The 16,098-nt window shown below is 36.8% G+C and overlaps 1 protein-coding gene across 2 annotated transcripts in view; it reads left to right on the forward strand.

Moving 5' to 3' along the window:
* Positions 1–16,098, forward strand: part of ADGRB3 (adhesion G protein-coupled receptor B3) — a 755,063-nt gene that overhangs the window by 321,351 nt on the left and 417,614 nt on the right. The window lies entirely within an intron of this gene.

The raw sequence follows: 16,098 nt of genomic DNA on the forward strand, positions 1-16,098 counted from the left end.
CTTCAATATTTGATGTTATCTAAACCAGTCTGGGCATACCACAGTTCTTAACTGGTCTTTTAAAATTGTCTTTCATCTGCATATATAGAGCCAAGATAGTACTGCTGCAATCAAATTTACAGAGATTGCCACCTGCTGTTTGAAAAACATTTTACAGATCTATTTATGAAAAAGATAGTGTACTTTATTTGCCGGGCTTGTTTGCTGGCTTTCATGACTTAAGGCAGGTTAAAAAAATATCACATAAAACTAAAAAATAAATTATATACACTACACATTTTTGTTATTATTAACATTTTCATTTTACTCTTTTAAATTATGTGAGATGAAAATAACCATAAATTACTTACAAGCATATAGATACCATTTTCTTAATTAAAAAGAATTCTTGAATCAGCTAAATAATTTAAACATCACTACTTATACAGGGGCAAAGAAAAATAAATAAATGTGTGTGTGTGTGTGTGTGTGTGTGTGTGTGTGTGTGTATACATATACACCAAGCTTTTGAATATATCCTTGTCTGGTGCATTTATGTAAACAAAAATTGCATTGTCCATCAGAAATTGTGTGTGACTGTTAATTTCAAAAATACCTCTGCTTTCTTAGAGAATTTTTTTAATTTACAAAAGGGGTTTTTCTTTTATATTAATTATTTAACTTTTTATGTGCAGTCACATCATCCCCAAATTATTTTATCAAGTTTTTGATAATTGTTTTCCATATTGTACTTGATTCATATACTGGAGTTCCAACTCTCTTCAATGTCCTCTCTGTAGTCAATGTGTATTACTATTGTGACTATGAGTATAGCGTTCCTAATTTCAGCCATTATATTGCTTCAAATTTACACACTGACAATATAAATTGAGAAAACTTTCAAATTACCATAACATTTTTCTAAGGCATCTTTGTCTTTGTGTTAACAACAAAGCTTCAACAATTTTTTTAAACAATATGCTTTTTCTAGTATTATTTTTAGTCTATTCATTCTTAATTTTTCTTCAAGTTGCTGAAAACAACTACTATTTATTTTATACTTCACTTAATTTGGAGTCAAAACAAATTAATCAAGTTTACTAAGAGGCCTTTTGTTGTCAGGAAGGAGAAATATAATATATGAACATCTTTGTCTGAATAATTAATGAAAATAATGATTAATCATCTGGATCTAATCTAAAGCTGTTATGATGTCTACTAAAAATGAAAAATAAAACTATTTTCCCCTCAAGATGAGGATATTTCTTTGCTGGTAGATAGATAAAATAAAAGTATTAAAAATGTCATCATTGATGACAAAAAATATATTTCTTTTGTTTTCATAAAAAATAATTGTAGAAATAAGAAAACATTTTTTAAAAATAATGCTAGTTGGGATATAGAACAGCTACGGGGAAGATAATAAGTGGTCCAATTTTTAAATTGGTCAGATTCACCAGATAATGGTTTCATTTATCTCAATCTCATTGTGTATCCTCAGGCTTTGAAGGTTAAAATGGTAGGATGGTAATAGCTCCCCTAATTTTGTTAATTGCTACAATGTCATACATAATATTTTTTAGGTTTTTAGTTTGATTTTCACCCCAATATTCCCCTGGTTAATAATATTCAGAAAGCAAGTGTTACTGCTGGATTGTCCTAAGTTTACATTCTAGCTTCGTAGGAACCACTTTGCCCTGCTCCCAGGAGAAGGGCTTGCTACTTCTATAACTCCAATTCTAGGATCATTACTCTTTAGTCATTAACTGCTAAGTTGGAACCTACCATTTACAAGTAAAAATTACACTTTATTTATACATAAAATTTCCTTCTTGGAACCACAGCTGCTTTGTCTGTAAGTGGTGGGTGAGGCCTCCAGGTTAAATGTGCTGATAAACACTTGTGAAGTAAGCCAGCCATATCATAAGTGTATAGCAACTTAGACCAGAAATGTAGGAATTATTGTGATGTTTATCTATAAATATTCATACTAAAGGAGGGCAGCCGTAGTGTTGGTAATGCAAAATTTGTCTTGAACACTGTAATACACTTGTATTAGGATTTGGTGCCCTATAATATAGCGAATGTGATCCCCATCCCCACCCTGCTTACGAGAAATGTGATTCTGGAAGTGACGGTTCCTTATTTGTATAAGGTTGCTCTCCGACAGGATTATGCCTCCTCTGGAGACCAGGAGAGTCTTCCTTTGGTCTCTAAGTAATTGTCTTTTAACTTAGCTTCAGTAGGAAAGAAGAAGAACAAAGCTTGCCTACTTTGCACTCCTGTCTTCTTTTGAGTGCCTCCCTCATTGTCCAAAGCAGTGCTTCCCAAACTTCAGTGTACATAGGAATCACCCAGAGAGCTTGTTAAAACACAGATTCCTGAGCCAGACCCCCCAGCCATTCTGACTCAGTAGAATGAGTCAGAGAATCTGCATTTTTATGAAGGTCTCAGGTGATGCTGAAGATGCTGGTTTGCAAATCATCCTTTCGGTTGCACTAACTTATAGTAAAAATAATAATGATAAGGTGATAAAATTAACAAGGAAGTGGAATACAGTCCTCTACCTCTGTTCCACTGGAGAAAGTTGAAATATCACCTCAACAAAATTGCAAAATTTTATTTTTTTCATCCTTTTTCATAAATGATGAGGGATTCTTTCTGGAATTGGTTGATAATGAAAACACAATTCATTTTGAATGCCTCTAGCCAACTCATGTTTCAGCCAAAATAAGATCTCTTTACAGCAGTCATTTAAAGAAAAATAGGACTATTAACTAGCTGTTGTGCACAAAGAAAGATGGTTTAGTCATTATCCAACTCTCAGTTCTCCAATCCTCATTTTTCCTGTACCACGAAGAGCAGGAGAAACAACTTGGGTATCATTTGAACAAGTCTGATGTAAAACCAGGCGCTGCCAGGACACAGATCTGCAGTCCTGATGTTGTCAGCCCCAGCATCTCTCTTCCTGAGCAGTATATTTTCCCTGCCTCTTATCCCCCACAGGTATTAGCTAATTAGCTAATATATACACATACACGTATAAAATACTTGGTGTGGGGATGGTGTCATGGAGGAAGATGAGGTCTTAGCTCACTTTGACTTATTTTCTCCTCAGGTTCCAGTTAGTAGAATAGTGAACTAATCACTACTGATACAAATATTTTTGTCTTTGAGACAAATGTAATAAGTTAGATTCTTCTAAACTAAACTCTTGAACCACTCAATTTTAAGACTGAGTGTAATCATTATTAGAAACCCAAATATGTCAGCATAAAATTTGTGTTTCTTTTCTAAAGAGAAAATACACTACTCCATAATGAAATATTTGCATACAAATTGACACCTGCTTTACCTTGTTCATTTCAAACCAAGTTTAATTAAGCACAAACAGTATTTTTTAAACTCCTATTTCATTGGAATTTATATTATTTAATTAAGCACAAATAGTGCTTTTTAAAGCTCCTATTCCTTTGGAATTTATATTATTTTCTGCTTTCAGATATTATCTGTATACTCTTTAAGGAATTATGTTATTACCTGTTGCATTCTTCAAAAGGTTAAAGCAAGTTTTGACTGCATATTTTTGGGAATAGCAAATTAGGCCCTACTCAAGTGTCCATACCAGTTGTTCACCTAAAACCAACCACTGAGTTTAATGGTGACAGTAGGTGGCACTAGGTATTGACTTCTTTAATATTAAATGTCCTATTTGTTCTTGCCAAGTCACTTCAGATAAATAGTAAAAAGCAGGAAAATGAATTAGAACTTGAAGATATCCCATAGATGAGAGAGACCACCTGTTGCTTTTAATAAATACCTAAAATAGTATCCAATCTTCTCAAAAAGGATGAGTTTTACCACCTATTTTAGTCTACAGTTCTGCAGCTAATCAAGCTGAGTTGTATGGGCAGACTTGGGGAAGAACTGCTGAGATCTAAAAGAATTAATAACAGATAGTACTACTGTGGCTACAGTATGTATACCAGATGCCCATTATTCAAACCTGTTGCTATGGAGATAATTATTGTCATAATTCATTTTATCAGATTTTCTTCAGATGAGACTTTGATCAAACTCTTACAGTTTCTGCCATGAATTGCTTAAAAAGCAATTTTCTGTAATCTTATATTACCCTACCTTGTTCAATTTAGAAATATTTAGCAACATGCTGATCATTCTCAAATTGAAAAGAAAAATTTAAGCACCACCTTTTACTATTTTTTTATTTATTCTTTTCATCCCTTATTGTTTTTCTGGGAAAAAATAAACTTTAGGAACTGTTTAACAATTATTTTAAATTAAGAGATTTAAAACTACTTTTAAACCTTTTTTGAGCTTAATGTTTACCAAGACACTAAATCTGAATATTGCTCTTTGATGTTTCTCATCAACACTTATTTTTCTCACCTTGTGTATCCTGACATATGAATGACCTAAGGCTCTGCCCCAGTACTCTTCTCTTTTGTTGATCTCTCTCTCATCAACTATAGCCTCTGTGAGCAACACCCATGAATGTACCTTTATGTCTAATCACTCACAAAAACCTGATAAAGCTTTCCTACCTGGGACTCAATTCAGACTCTAGGTAACTGGGGGAAACTTTTCTCTGATCACCAGATCCTCTGTGTCATCTGGAGTGATTCCTCATTCTAGCAATCCCTGTTCCAGATGGAGTCCATCATGGTATTTCTCTCAGTGGCCCTGCTTTCACTTCCTCCTGCCACCAGCTTCCAGTAAGGGAGGAGCAGTGCAGCAGGAAGAGCCTGAACTATGGAGTCCAACAAAGTACCAACTTGGGCCTTGGTGTCCTCATTTATAAAATAGGGATAATAATATGTGCTGCAGAAGATTATTTCAAGGATGAAATGCTGGAGCTAATTAGGATCATCAAGTGGCAGTTCATGTACTCTGTCTGTTACCCATATTATGACAACACCTGCCTTCTCTAATCTCTTCCACACAGATTTATCTGATTATTCTCTCTTCTTTATAGCCTTGTTCTTATCACTTGCTTGCTCAAAAACTTCCGTGGCTTTTCCTTACTGGCCAAATTTCATCCTACTGGGATCCTTGAGATTCTAATATTTCTATCAGCTTCACTAGCTTTCCAATGTTATCTCATTCTACTCATTTATGATATACATTTTAATATACATTTGTTCATATGTGATAGAATCAAGCAGATGCAGCCTCTGGTTTCTGAATACAGGGGTGCATATTCTCCCCTTATGGTGCTGTTTGCACTGTTATTCACTTGGGCTCCCCTAATGTCCCTGTCCCCTCTCTTATCCTCATCTGTTGATAGGGGAGAATTTGGGAGCCCATCCATTAAGAGATGTCTGCTCTCCTAATAATTCTTTCTCCCGCAGTCTCATAAGTGTTCTTTCTTCTTTGAACCCCTATAAATTTGTTTGATATTTCCTTATTATATATAGTATTATTATTATATGATTATATCTGTTGAAATTCCAGCTCATTGCAGATGAACTATCTGTTCTCAGCCCTCTGAATCCCTGATTCTTCACTGAGCCTAGTTAAATATAATAGGTCAAGCCCTTTTGAATGTTTTTATTTCATATCATAAAAGCTATAACTAATGAAAACATTTATATAAAAGCATATGAATAAAAAGTTTGCAACGACTCTGATGTTAATGTCTTACATTTCATGACCTTTCAGTGTTTCAAAAGTCTGTTCAATGGACTGATTTACTGGAAGAGCATTTCTATCACATATATGATTTTTTATATTGTAGTTATAAATTGTGGTATGATTCATCTTTCTTTGGAAATAAGTAATTGAGATATGGGAGGTAGGAAAAATATATGTTTCTATAGCGAGTTGTTCAGTTTCCCCAAATCTCAGCCCAGCTTATTATTTTAAGCCAGAGCTTCTCAAGGCAATTCTACCCTGTCATGGGAGGATTTGTCCCAACTGTGCCCAAATAGTGGTTCCTAAAGCCTCAGAGCAACTGACAAGGCAGGAGACTGTGGCTAGTGGTCTCCAGTCTTCAGTAGCCTTGCCTACTTCTCCCAGTGTGTCTCCAAATACTATCATTTCTACATATGCTATGACCTAGAGAAGGCTAAGACTCACTGTCGTCTTTGGCTGTTCCTAAGGTAATACAGAAACTTAGTAAACGTAACTTTCCAGCAAAATGTTCAGCATAACCCAGTATAAAATTCAGTATTACTAAAAGTTAGTAAATAGCTTTCTAGAGTTATTCCTCAAAGTTAGTTAGCTAATTTTTTAATTAACTTTGTTATCAGGTTGAAACTAGAGTGACCTTGTCTGCTAAGTTTAAATATAAAATTATGCAATAATAATACAGAATTTGCTTATGAGTATGTATATAAAACACTGTCCACCAGGTACTTAAACAATCCGCAATATATACCATTTGCTAATAAATTGAAAGTTCATGGTTTGCTAACTTCCAGACTTAAAAACAAATATTTGCAAAATGTATAAATAACTTGTTTACCACCATAACAATAAAAAGACTCCTCTGCTTAGAGAAGAGGTAAACTTCTCTGAGAATAGACTCAGCTATTTGATTGACCGTAGGTCCATCATCTCTTAGCTTAGTGGCCTCAGGCTAAACACTAAACACTTTCTGTCTTGACTTCCTCATGTTTAAAATGAGAATAACAATTCTGTTCACAAGGTTATAAGAATTCTGTGAATTAAAATATATAACACAGTAAGAAGAATAACTCATAATGTTATGTAAATATTGCTGATATAATTGTATGTTGTTTCCATTTGAGACAGATTAAAACCATTTCCTATATGAGGAATGCTGTTATGAAACACACTTCATAAACACTCTTCTTTTTCCCACAGACCTTAGCAGGAGCATGAATTCTTCACATGAGTAGGTACCACCTTGGAAATGAGAGCTGTAAGTCGTTGAGCACAGACACTGGATCCGTCTTATTTTCCTCTGCATCCTCCAGCACAGGGAATTCCCCAAACACAAGAATTCATGAATTGCCAACAAGCGAATTTTGAAATGTGGGATCTTGAGTAGTACATGTTTTTCTTTTTGTGTGTGTATATCAGCTCTATAGTTTAGAATCAATTTCTTTTTAGTGCTGAAATTCTAGCATATATTAATTTTCCACACAAAATTGATTTAAGCCCTGTATCATTTCTGCTCTTTTTAAGAGACAGAAAATCAGTTTGAATAGACAGATTAACAGCTAATCACTAGGTAATTGCTACCTTACTTTAAGGGGCATGCTAACTACATACTTGTGACTTCAAGTATAGTTGTATCTTACAAATGGATTTTTATATCTTTGCACTAGTACTAGCAAACAGTGAGATCTTTGAGCGGATGAACAAAGTTACTATTCCTTATAGCTAAGGCATAAAAAGAGAGAATCCTTCCTATTGCTGCACAATCGTATGCTTTTATGTTCAGTCTAGAGAGTAGCCTCAGCTAGTTTATTTTCTAATTTACAAAACACACACACATGCCATTAAACAGAAAAAATAATTAAAACAAATCTCTATCTCTAGCTTGTTTTCTTCTGGAGCTTGGATTCCATCATATATATCAATTAACTTTTTTATAATACCTATATGTGCCTAGATATGTCAAACTCAAAACTATTTTCAGCATCTCCTCTCCCAAGTCATCTCTTCCTCATATGTTGTAGTTCAGGGTCTCGCTAGCACATAAGATATCCTTCTTGGAAACCTGAGTTCTGTCTTTTATTTCTTTATCCTCCTCACCTCTTACATACAATCAGCCATAGTGCTGAGCCCATTCTACCTCCTAAATAAATTTTGAATTAATCTACATCCTACGATTCTTCATCCCTTCCCTAATTACATCATTTAGATTGTGGTAGGCCTCCCTGTCTTCAGCCCTCTTTCTTTCAATCCTTTCTCCAAACTGCAGGCATAGCAAGCATTTAAAACATTGTCATAAATTTCCCTTGCCCCTAATATAAAGTCAAGATCCTTGCTTACCTCATCATATATTACCCCTCCTCCTGCTGAATCACCCACCTCTACTTATCCCCAACTTTACACTTTACCCTTTCTGAAACGGTCACCTTCTTGGCTATTCCCAGTTCTCTTTGCTCCCTGGATTTTCCCACATGTGGTTCCCAGGACACACTCTCCCCTTCTTCATTGGTGAAGTACTGCTTCTCCTTTACACCTCAACCTGGACATCCCTCTGGAAATCTTCCACTGACACACTCTTCCCTAAGGTACTCCCAGAGCAGCCAGGGCTTCTCAACTTAGAGTGGGCATCCTGTGTACTGTAATTCCTCAAATTATCATCTTTATGACCATTTTAGGGGTCAAGAGACATCGACTATTCTTACTTAGCCTTTTCTATGTGTAGTATTTAACAAGGTGACTGGGGTATGATGGGTGCCCAGTAAATATTTGTTGAATGAATGAATTCTATAAGTGACACTGAGAAGTACCTAGAAAGATCCCACTACTGGGGAATTCATAAAGATGAGATGGCAGAAAATCAGTTGTTATTTTAATGTCTAAAGCTATTTTGCTTTTGGTATAAGCATAAATGGACCTATTTTCTGAGATAGACTCTTCAAAGAATGCCAAGTCACCTTTGATAAAATATTTAAAGCAGCTGTACCATTTGACATTACTACTAAAAAGCTGAAAACCCTGGGCCAGTTTGCACCTGTGAGAATCTATGATTCCCCTGCCATCTTCCTTTTTAAAAATAATAATAATTTGTGTAGTGGATTTCTGTCTCCAAGAAGCACAATGAATCCAAGGCTTCATAAATTTACTGTGGAACAAAACAAAAAGTTGCTGACATCTCTAGGTTTAAAAAATTATTGATTTTTGCTTTTCATTTTGTTTGGCTGTTTGTAGGCAGACCAAACTGATAGTCATTAAGAAGATAAAATTCAGTAATAGAAAGATGTGGTTGGTCAAAGGAAAACAACTATTTAATCAGCTTCTTCCTGAACCAGAGTGAGGATGTGTGTAGGGCACATTGGGGGATTCTAAAAAACGGTCCTATAGGATCTTAGTAAGTCAGATATAGCCCTCCAAGGCCAAACTTAGTCATTACAATTATGTGATAACCTCTGGAAACATCTTTTGACTAATTTTTAAGGTAACTGTAGTAGCTAACCTCCCTACCTTTCTGCTCCTAACTGGACATGGCTATCTACTGCTAGAGGATCCACTCCCCACCTCCAGCCCCGCCCCACACACAATGTCTACAGTACTTTTGCAAAATCATCTTCATTCTCTGCGATCTTAAGAAATAGGGTAATTCAAAAACAGATCTAGCCAAAAGAGAAAAATAAATCAGCTAAAAACATGTATAGATGTTACAAGGTGACAGGAAAGTGCTTTGGAGAAAGATAAAGGAGAGGAAGGGGTGGGAGTGTTTGAGGGGCAGTCAGTGGGGTCTGAGAATGTGAGGTTTGAGAAAAGATTGAAGGCGGGAAAGACATGAGTCATGCAGACATGTTTGAGGGGGAGGAAGCGGGGGATAGTCAAAGCAGAAAGAACCTGCACACAAGCTCTGAGGTTGCAGTGACCCGTAGTACTGAAGAAGGGTGGAGAAGGCCTGCGCAGCTGGTGGGAAGCTGTGAGAGTGGAGCAGGGAAGAGGAGAGGTAAGCTGTAACTGATGCTAGTTTAATCATTAAACATTGTACTTGCATGAAGAGAGGACGTTTTATTTTTCCCCAACTAGTTGCCTTAAAAAAAAAAATGAAGCATTGACTTATTTCACATATTTGCTCTTACTCCCCACCTTGATTTTGAACCCATCAGATTCCACAGCCGGCCCAGTAAACATTTCACCCTACTGGCTCACTAGTGCCATCTAGTGGCTAAGGTTTGCAATGACCACATTTTCTAACCACACATTTCACCATGGGGGAGGGGCAGGGAGCAACGAAGTACCTTTTGCCAGAATAATACTAAGTGTGAAAAACTTTCTGATACCCCGACAGGGGAATGAAGAAGTTCATGATACAAATTGAATCTTCGTTTTCTTATGTCACGACTGAATCAGGAAATCTAGTATTTAACTATAGCAACAGGTTTTATGAAATGTGTTTCAAAGTTCACCAATGGAACTAAAGGAAATTTGAATTTCAAAGCATTGAAAACCAAAAAGATAGTACAAGTGAAGCAAAAGTGAAAGATTATAAATGAAGAGATAATGAGGGAGATAATGAACAGAAGTGGGATGTATGGATGGAGCAAAAAGAATAATCAAATATGACAGTCAGATTAGATTAACTACTGCCATGTCATTATTAAAAACGGACGAGTCATTGTATCTAGAATTCAATTATGTAATAACCTATTCATGATGTATTTTTTGAACGTTAACATTTGTTCTAATTCTCCTTCTTTTAGTATTCTATAATAGTTTTTGGTTGGCATTTATAGGAACATGAATATCATTTATTACAGTACTGTCCAACATAGTCATTATTTCAATTTAAATGTACATTAACTAAAATTAAATAAAATCCAAAATTCACTTCTCAGTTGCACTAGCCACGTTTTCCTAGCACCTACCATACTGAACAGTGAAAATATAAAACATTTCTATCATTGAAAAAATTTTATTGGACAGTGCTGGTATGTTATTTCCCCAGTAAAAGTGATTTCTTTAATGAAAGTGTTTTGAACACCTACTGTACACTAGATACCACTGGAGTTCATTACAACAGATTAAAAAGATAAAGTAAAACCTGGCTAGTCTAAAAAGCAACACTGGGGAATTGGGGAGGTTCACAGATATAACCAAGTATTTTCAATCTGTTGTGAGAAGGGCTATAATATTCATATATTCAATAACTGAGATATTAGGAAAGAGTTATTGGAGAATACATCATTTAAGCAGCATTTTAAGGATAAATAGGAATTTTACCCCTCAAAATAAGGATATCCATGGGTTTCACATCTGTGGATTGAACCAACCACAGATCAAAAATATTCAGGAAAATTAACTGTGTGGCTGCTGCATAGGAGAGTAAATATGAGCCGTGATGGGAATGGTATGCTACGGCCCTTATGAGCAGGGCCTTTGGATCACACTAAGCACAGCTATCTTAGTTCTTTCTGTCTTATCCTGTCAGTACTGGAGAAGCATAGGAGGGTTTTAAGCAGAAAATTGTGGGATTAAACTTTATCTTAGAGATTACTCTTTTGATGTGGCATGAAAATTGGATTAAGGGGGCAGATGGAGGAGAACAGTACCACTTACTACCCAGCTCCTCAACTCAGAAAGCAAGCATCATCCTTGACCCCTTTGTCTTCCTAAATTCTCACATAGTTTTGTCTACCTCTTCAATTTACCTTGTATCCACCAATTTTTCTCATCTTTAGTCTAATCATCCTATCTAAAGCCATCAATGTTTCAGAGTTGAAGCACTGCACTGGTCTCCTCCACGGCATTGGCCATCTACTCTACCCACAGAAGGCAAACTATCTTAAAATTTAAAATTGAATCATTTCACTTTTTTAGAACCCTTCAATGGCTGCCCATGTGGCCCTATAGGCTCTAATCATGGCCTCTCTCACCAGACCATTATTCTATACTTGGTCTTATTCTTCTCCTTCCAGCCCTGCTGAACTCGATGCCCCAAGCTCTTCCTTGCTTCAAGGCCTTTGCACAAATTGTTTTCTCTATCTGGAGCATTTATTGTACCGCACACTGCCAGTTTTAATTATATGTCACTTTCTCCAGGAAGCCTTCCTTGATTCTTCAGTTTTTAGGTTAAAATAGCACCCTGTACTTACTGTTTGAAGTGCTCATCATAATTGTACTCAAGTAATTTTTTGTTTCACCTTGCCTCCTCCCTTTGACTAAAAGAATGTCTAGGTAGACTACTTTTCTTTTCTTCTTTCTTTTTTTTTTAAATGGAGTCTCGATCTGTCACCCAGGCTGGAGTGCAGTGACACGATCTTGGCTCACTGCAAACCCTCCCTCCCGGGTTCAAGCAATTCTTCTGCTTCAGCACCTGTAGCTGGGACCTTCCTCCTTCTGCTTCAGCACCTGTAGCTGGGACTACAGGTGCACGCCACCACACCCAGCTAATTGTTGTATTTTTAGTAGAGATGGGGTTTCATCAGGCTGGTCTTGAACTCTTGACCTCATGATCTGCCCGCCTCGGCCTCCCAAAGTGCTGGGATTACAGGCATGAGCCACTGTGCCCGTCCCAGACTGCATTTCTTATGCACCATTGGTTCTTCTAAAGCAGGGCCTAGCACCATGTTACATTAACAGGGCCTAGCTCTAGCACATATTAGGTAAAAATGTAGCCTAGCACATGTTAGTGCTAGCACAGGTCCTAGGACACAGGCCCAGCACATGTGAGGTAAGTGCATGAAATAACCAATGAGGTTGTTCCCCTAATTTAACCAGGACAGAATGAATGCCTGGGTGAGTGGTGGAGGTAAAATCATGGAAGGTTAAGAGTAAGATAAGGATGACTAGAAGATGGATCCAATGGTTTTAGTTACGGGAACAAGATTGTAGTACCATTAGCAGAGTTAGGAAATGCAAGGAGAGGAAACAAGCAGCATTGTGGAGAATAATACTGGGAATTGAAGTGTGAGCAGCTTCACCTGAGATTTCTTTGGAATAGCCAAGTAAAAAATGCCACTCAGAAACTGGCTACGCCAGCCTAAACCCAAGAAAGATACCTGAACCAAAGAAACACATATAGATGGCCGTCAGTATTCATGGTTTTCATCTCTGTGGATTGAACCAAGCACAAATCAAAAATATTCAGAAAAAAATGACGTCTGTATTGAACATGTACAAAGTTTTTTCTAGTCATTATTTCCTAAACAATACAGTATAGCAACTATTTATATAGCATTTACATTGAGTTAAATATTATAAATAGTATATAGATGTCTTACGGTACAGTCATACCTTGGTTCCAGGACCCTGTGTCTACTAAAATCCTGTCTACTCAATGCCTGCAGACTACCCTGCAGAATCTGTGTGTTGGAAAAGTCTGCCCTTCTTAGATGCAGGTCTCACATCTTGCCAATATCGTATTTTCAATAAGTGTTTAGTTGAAAAAAATCCACATATAAGTGGACCCATGCAGCTCAAACCTGTGTTGTTCAAGGATTAACTGTATACAGGAGGAAGAGCGTAGGTTACACGCAAATACTATACCATTTTATATCAGGGAGTTGAGCATCAGTGAATTTTGGTATCTGCAGGAGATCCTGGTACAAATCCCCCATAGATGACAGGGATGACTGTATGTGTTCCTAATACATAGTGGAAGTAGAAGGCATGTGTTCAGGCATGACTGTCATATAGCAAGCGAAGTGTGGGATCAGAAACCAACTGATTACGTACTTATTGAGGCTCCAACATTTACTAACTTTTCTTCTTTTCCACCGCTTCCCCTTCATTGGCATTAATCTGGGCACCACGAGTTTCGTAGCAGTACCTTCCCTCACCACTGTCTGGTCTCTGGGCTTTGCCTTTTCTTCCTGACACTGCTGCTGCTCTCCCTAGGAGACACTTCCAAGGACCTCTGTGGCCCGCTGGTGGGAGGCAGGATGGGGCAGCAGGGCCAGGAGCATGTGCTCTCCAAAGGGTGGGGCACAGATGCAACAGGCAGTGCAGTAGCTCTGGCTTGCTAACCTTTGGGACCAGTGTGGGAATGTGTGGTTGTTGGTGCTTCACTACTGGTGGCTGCTGTATCTCTTAGTTTATTTTCCTGTTGTTTCTATTCCCAAGATATTGAAGGAGTTAGCCTTACCTAGTGGCTGCCGCTACCCTCACTTGAGTTGTAGATTTTTTTGTGATTAGTTTTATTTTATTATTTTATATTTTTGATCTATGATAGGTCCTCTCCTACTCATCACCACCATTCCCAAGCCAAACTGTGACAACTCCAGTTCTTGTGTCCTGGGAAAGGGCCTTGCCAACCTCAGCACAGCTCTCCTGCCCCATTTAACAGCCCAGGTGCTTTGATGGAGCCAGGAGGGCATGGCCAGGCTCCCGAATGGGGAGGGTTTGGAGCACCTGGCAAAATGACTCCTCCCCATCCAACCTCCCCCTCCTGCACTCAGTTTCTCCTCTGGATTCAATATGTAATAAAGTTTGGAATTTGAAAAAGAAAAGTAGTTCATTTGCTTCTCTGTGCTTCTGTTTTCCCATGTGATAAATAAGGATCATAGTCACCTCTAACTCATAGGTGCTAACTCGTAGGTGGTTGGGAGAGAGCAAATGTGTCCATGTATGTAAAACTCTCCAAAAGGGCTTAATAAATACTAATATGATTATATTACTATTATTAATATGTTTGAAATTATCCAAGAAAAACACTTAACGTAAGGAAGAAGTAAGGTATGAATGATTCTGAGAAGGACACAAAGAATGAGACAAAGAAAGAATGCTCTGAGGGGTTGGTGGAGGAGTGTTGGAGAATGGCTTAAGATGCTGAAGAAAGTATTTCCAAGAAGGTGAGAAAAGTCAAAATATAGTGGTACAGACAAGGCCCAGACTGTGTGAGACAGTCTCACAACAGTGAGGTTTGTTGGTAGATCATTGGTTAGGAGGAGACAGCTTATGAAAATGGGGCTAGTGAAGGTTGAATTAACTGCTAAACCCTCCACCAAGCAAAGAGGACACAAATTGAAAACATTGCTTATGTGTTTTATGGGAACATGGAATAAATAAATGAATATATATTTACATATACTCAGAGGGAGAGGACTATCTTAAACAATTCAAGGTCATGAAGAGTATATGTGGGAAAAGAAAAGGAAGATGACTGAGGAGTGTGGATTCTAGGATCCAGTCCTGCTGACACCTCCACCAGCTCTGTCTCCTTAGACAAGCTTCCTCTTTTTGGGCCTTGGTGCCTTCATCTGTAAAGAGGAAGGAATTGGAATAGTTGATCTTCAGTGACACTGTCAGCTTTGTAATACCCATGTGTTCAAACCATTCATCTTATCTTGGGTAATTATTTTTTTTTAAATATTATTTCAAGATTTAATTTGTCAACTTGTATTCTTCCCCTACTGATAACTATAAGGTAATTTAATGAGTTCGTAAATTCTGAAATGGAATTGGTATCAGTAGAATGATGACTATCATGGATTAAATATTATATTATTCTGCAAGGAAGATGTTTCTCCCAAGAAATCACACTCCTGTGTTTATTTAGGTATTTAGTATTTTAAGATCCTCACTTATTTATCAAGGTTTTTATAAAACATATATTCATTTATTTATTTATTCAATTTTGAGCAACTTCATGTGGCAAACACACCATTAGGTACAAGTGATACAGAGGTGAGTAGACCCAAACAAGATCCCTAGCAAATAGTGAAGACTGATAAATGAACATGTAAGTGACAATTTTGTATGAAAAGCACAACAGTGTGTGTGTCTAGAGAAGGGACTAATATTCTTTCATATGGGAACAAGATGTCACTTTTAACACAATATAGATAGACCTCATTCTTTCACTACTATTTTGCATTTCATTATATTACAGTTAAACATCTGTTAGTTTTGAAGTTATTTTTAATTTTCTTGCTCAATAATTAAATTGAGATTTTGAATATAATATGACAAAAAGATCAAATTGGTATATTTTTACTGCTATCATCGCTTTTAGTTGAAGAGGTAAAAAGTTACGTATTTTTACTCTTTATGCTTATTTATTTTTAACATTTAATAGTTAATAATTTTAATATGCCTTTTTGTTTGTTGGAAGTCACTTTTTTGTATAACATCCTAAAATATTATAAATATTTTTATTGATATGCCTGAATATGTTCAACTTGTAGGCAAATCCAAATGACCTCTATAAATAGTCTACACAGTAAGCAGTTCAAAAAGAAATTACAATTCTGTAAATACTTTGTAGATACTAAAAGGAAATCCGATGGGTTTTTATCTATGTTTATGCCACTAACATTTCAGTAAACAATATACATTAAAGCAAATGAAAGAGCCTGTGCATGGTGGCTCAATTCTATAATCCTGGCACTTTGGGAGAAGCTCAAGATGAGCCTGGCAACATAAGGAGACCCTTTCTCTACGTAGAATTAAAACAAAAAATCAGCCAGATGTGGCCACACACGTCTGTAGTCCTAG

This window comes from Gorilla gorilla, chromosome 5 (genome assembly GCF_029281585.2).
Source record: "Gorilla gorilla gorilla isolate KB3781 chromosome 5, NHGRI_mGorGor1-v2.1_pri, whole genome shotgun sequence".
NCBI classification, from domain to species: domain Eukaryota; kingdom Metazoa; phylum Chordata; class Mammalia; order Primates; family Hominidae; genus Gorilla; species Gorilla gorilla.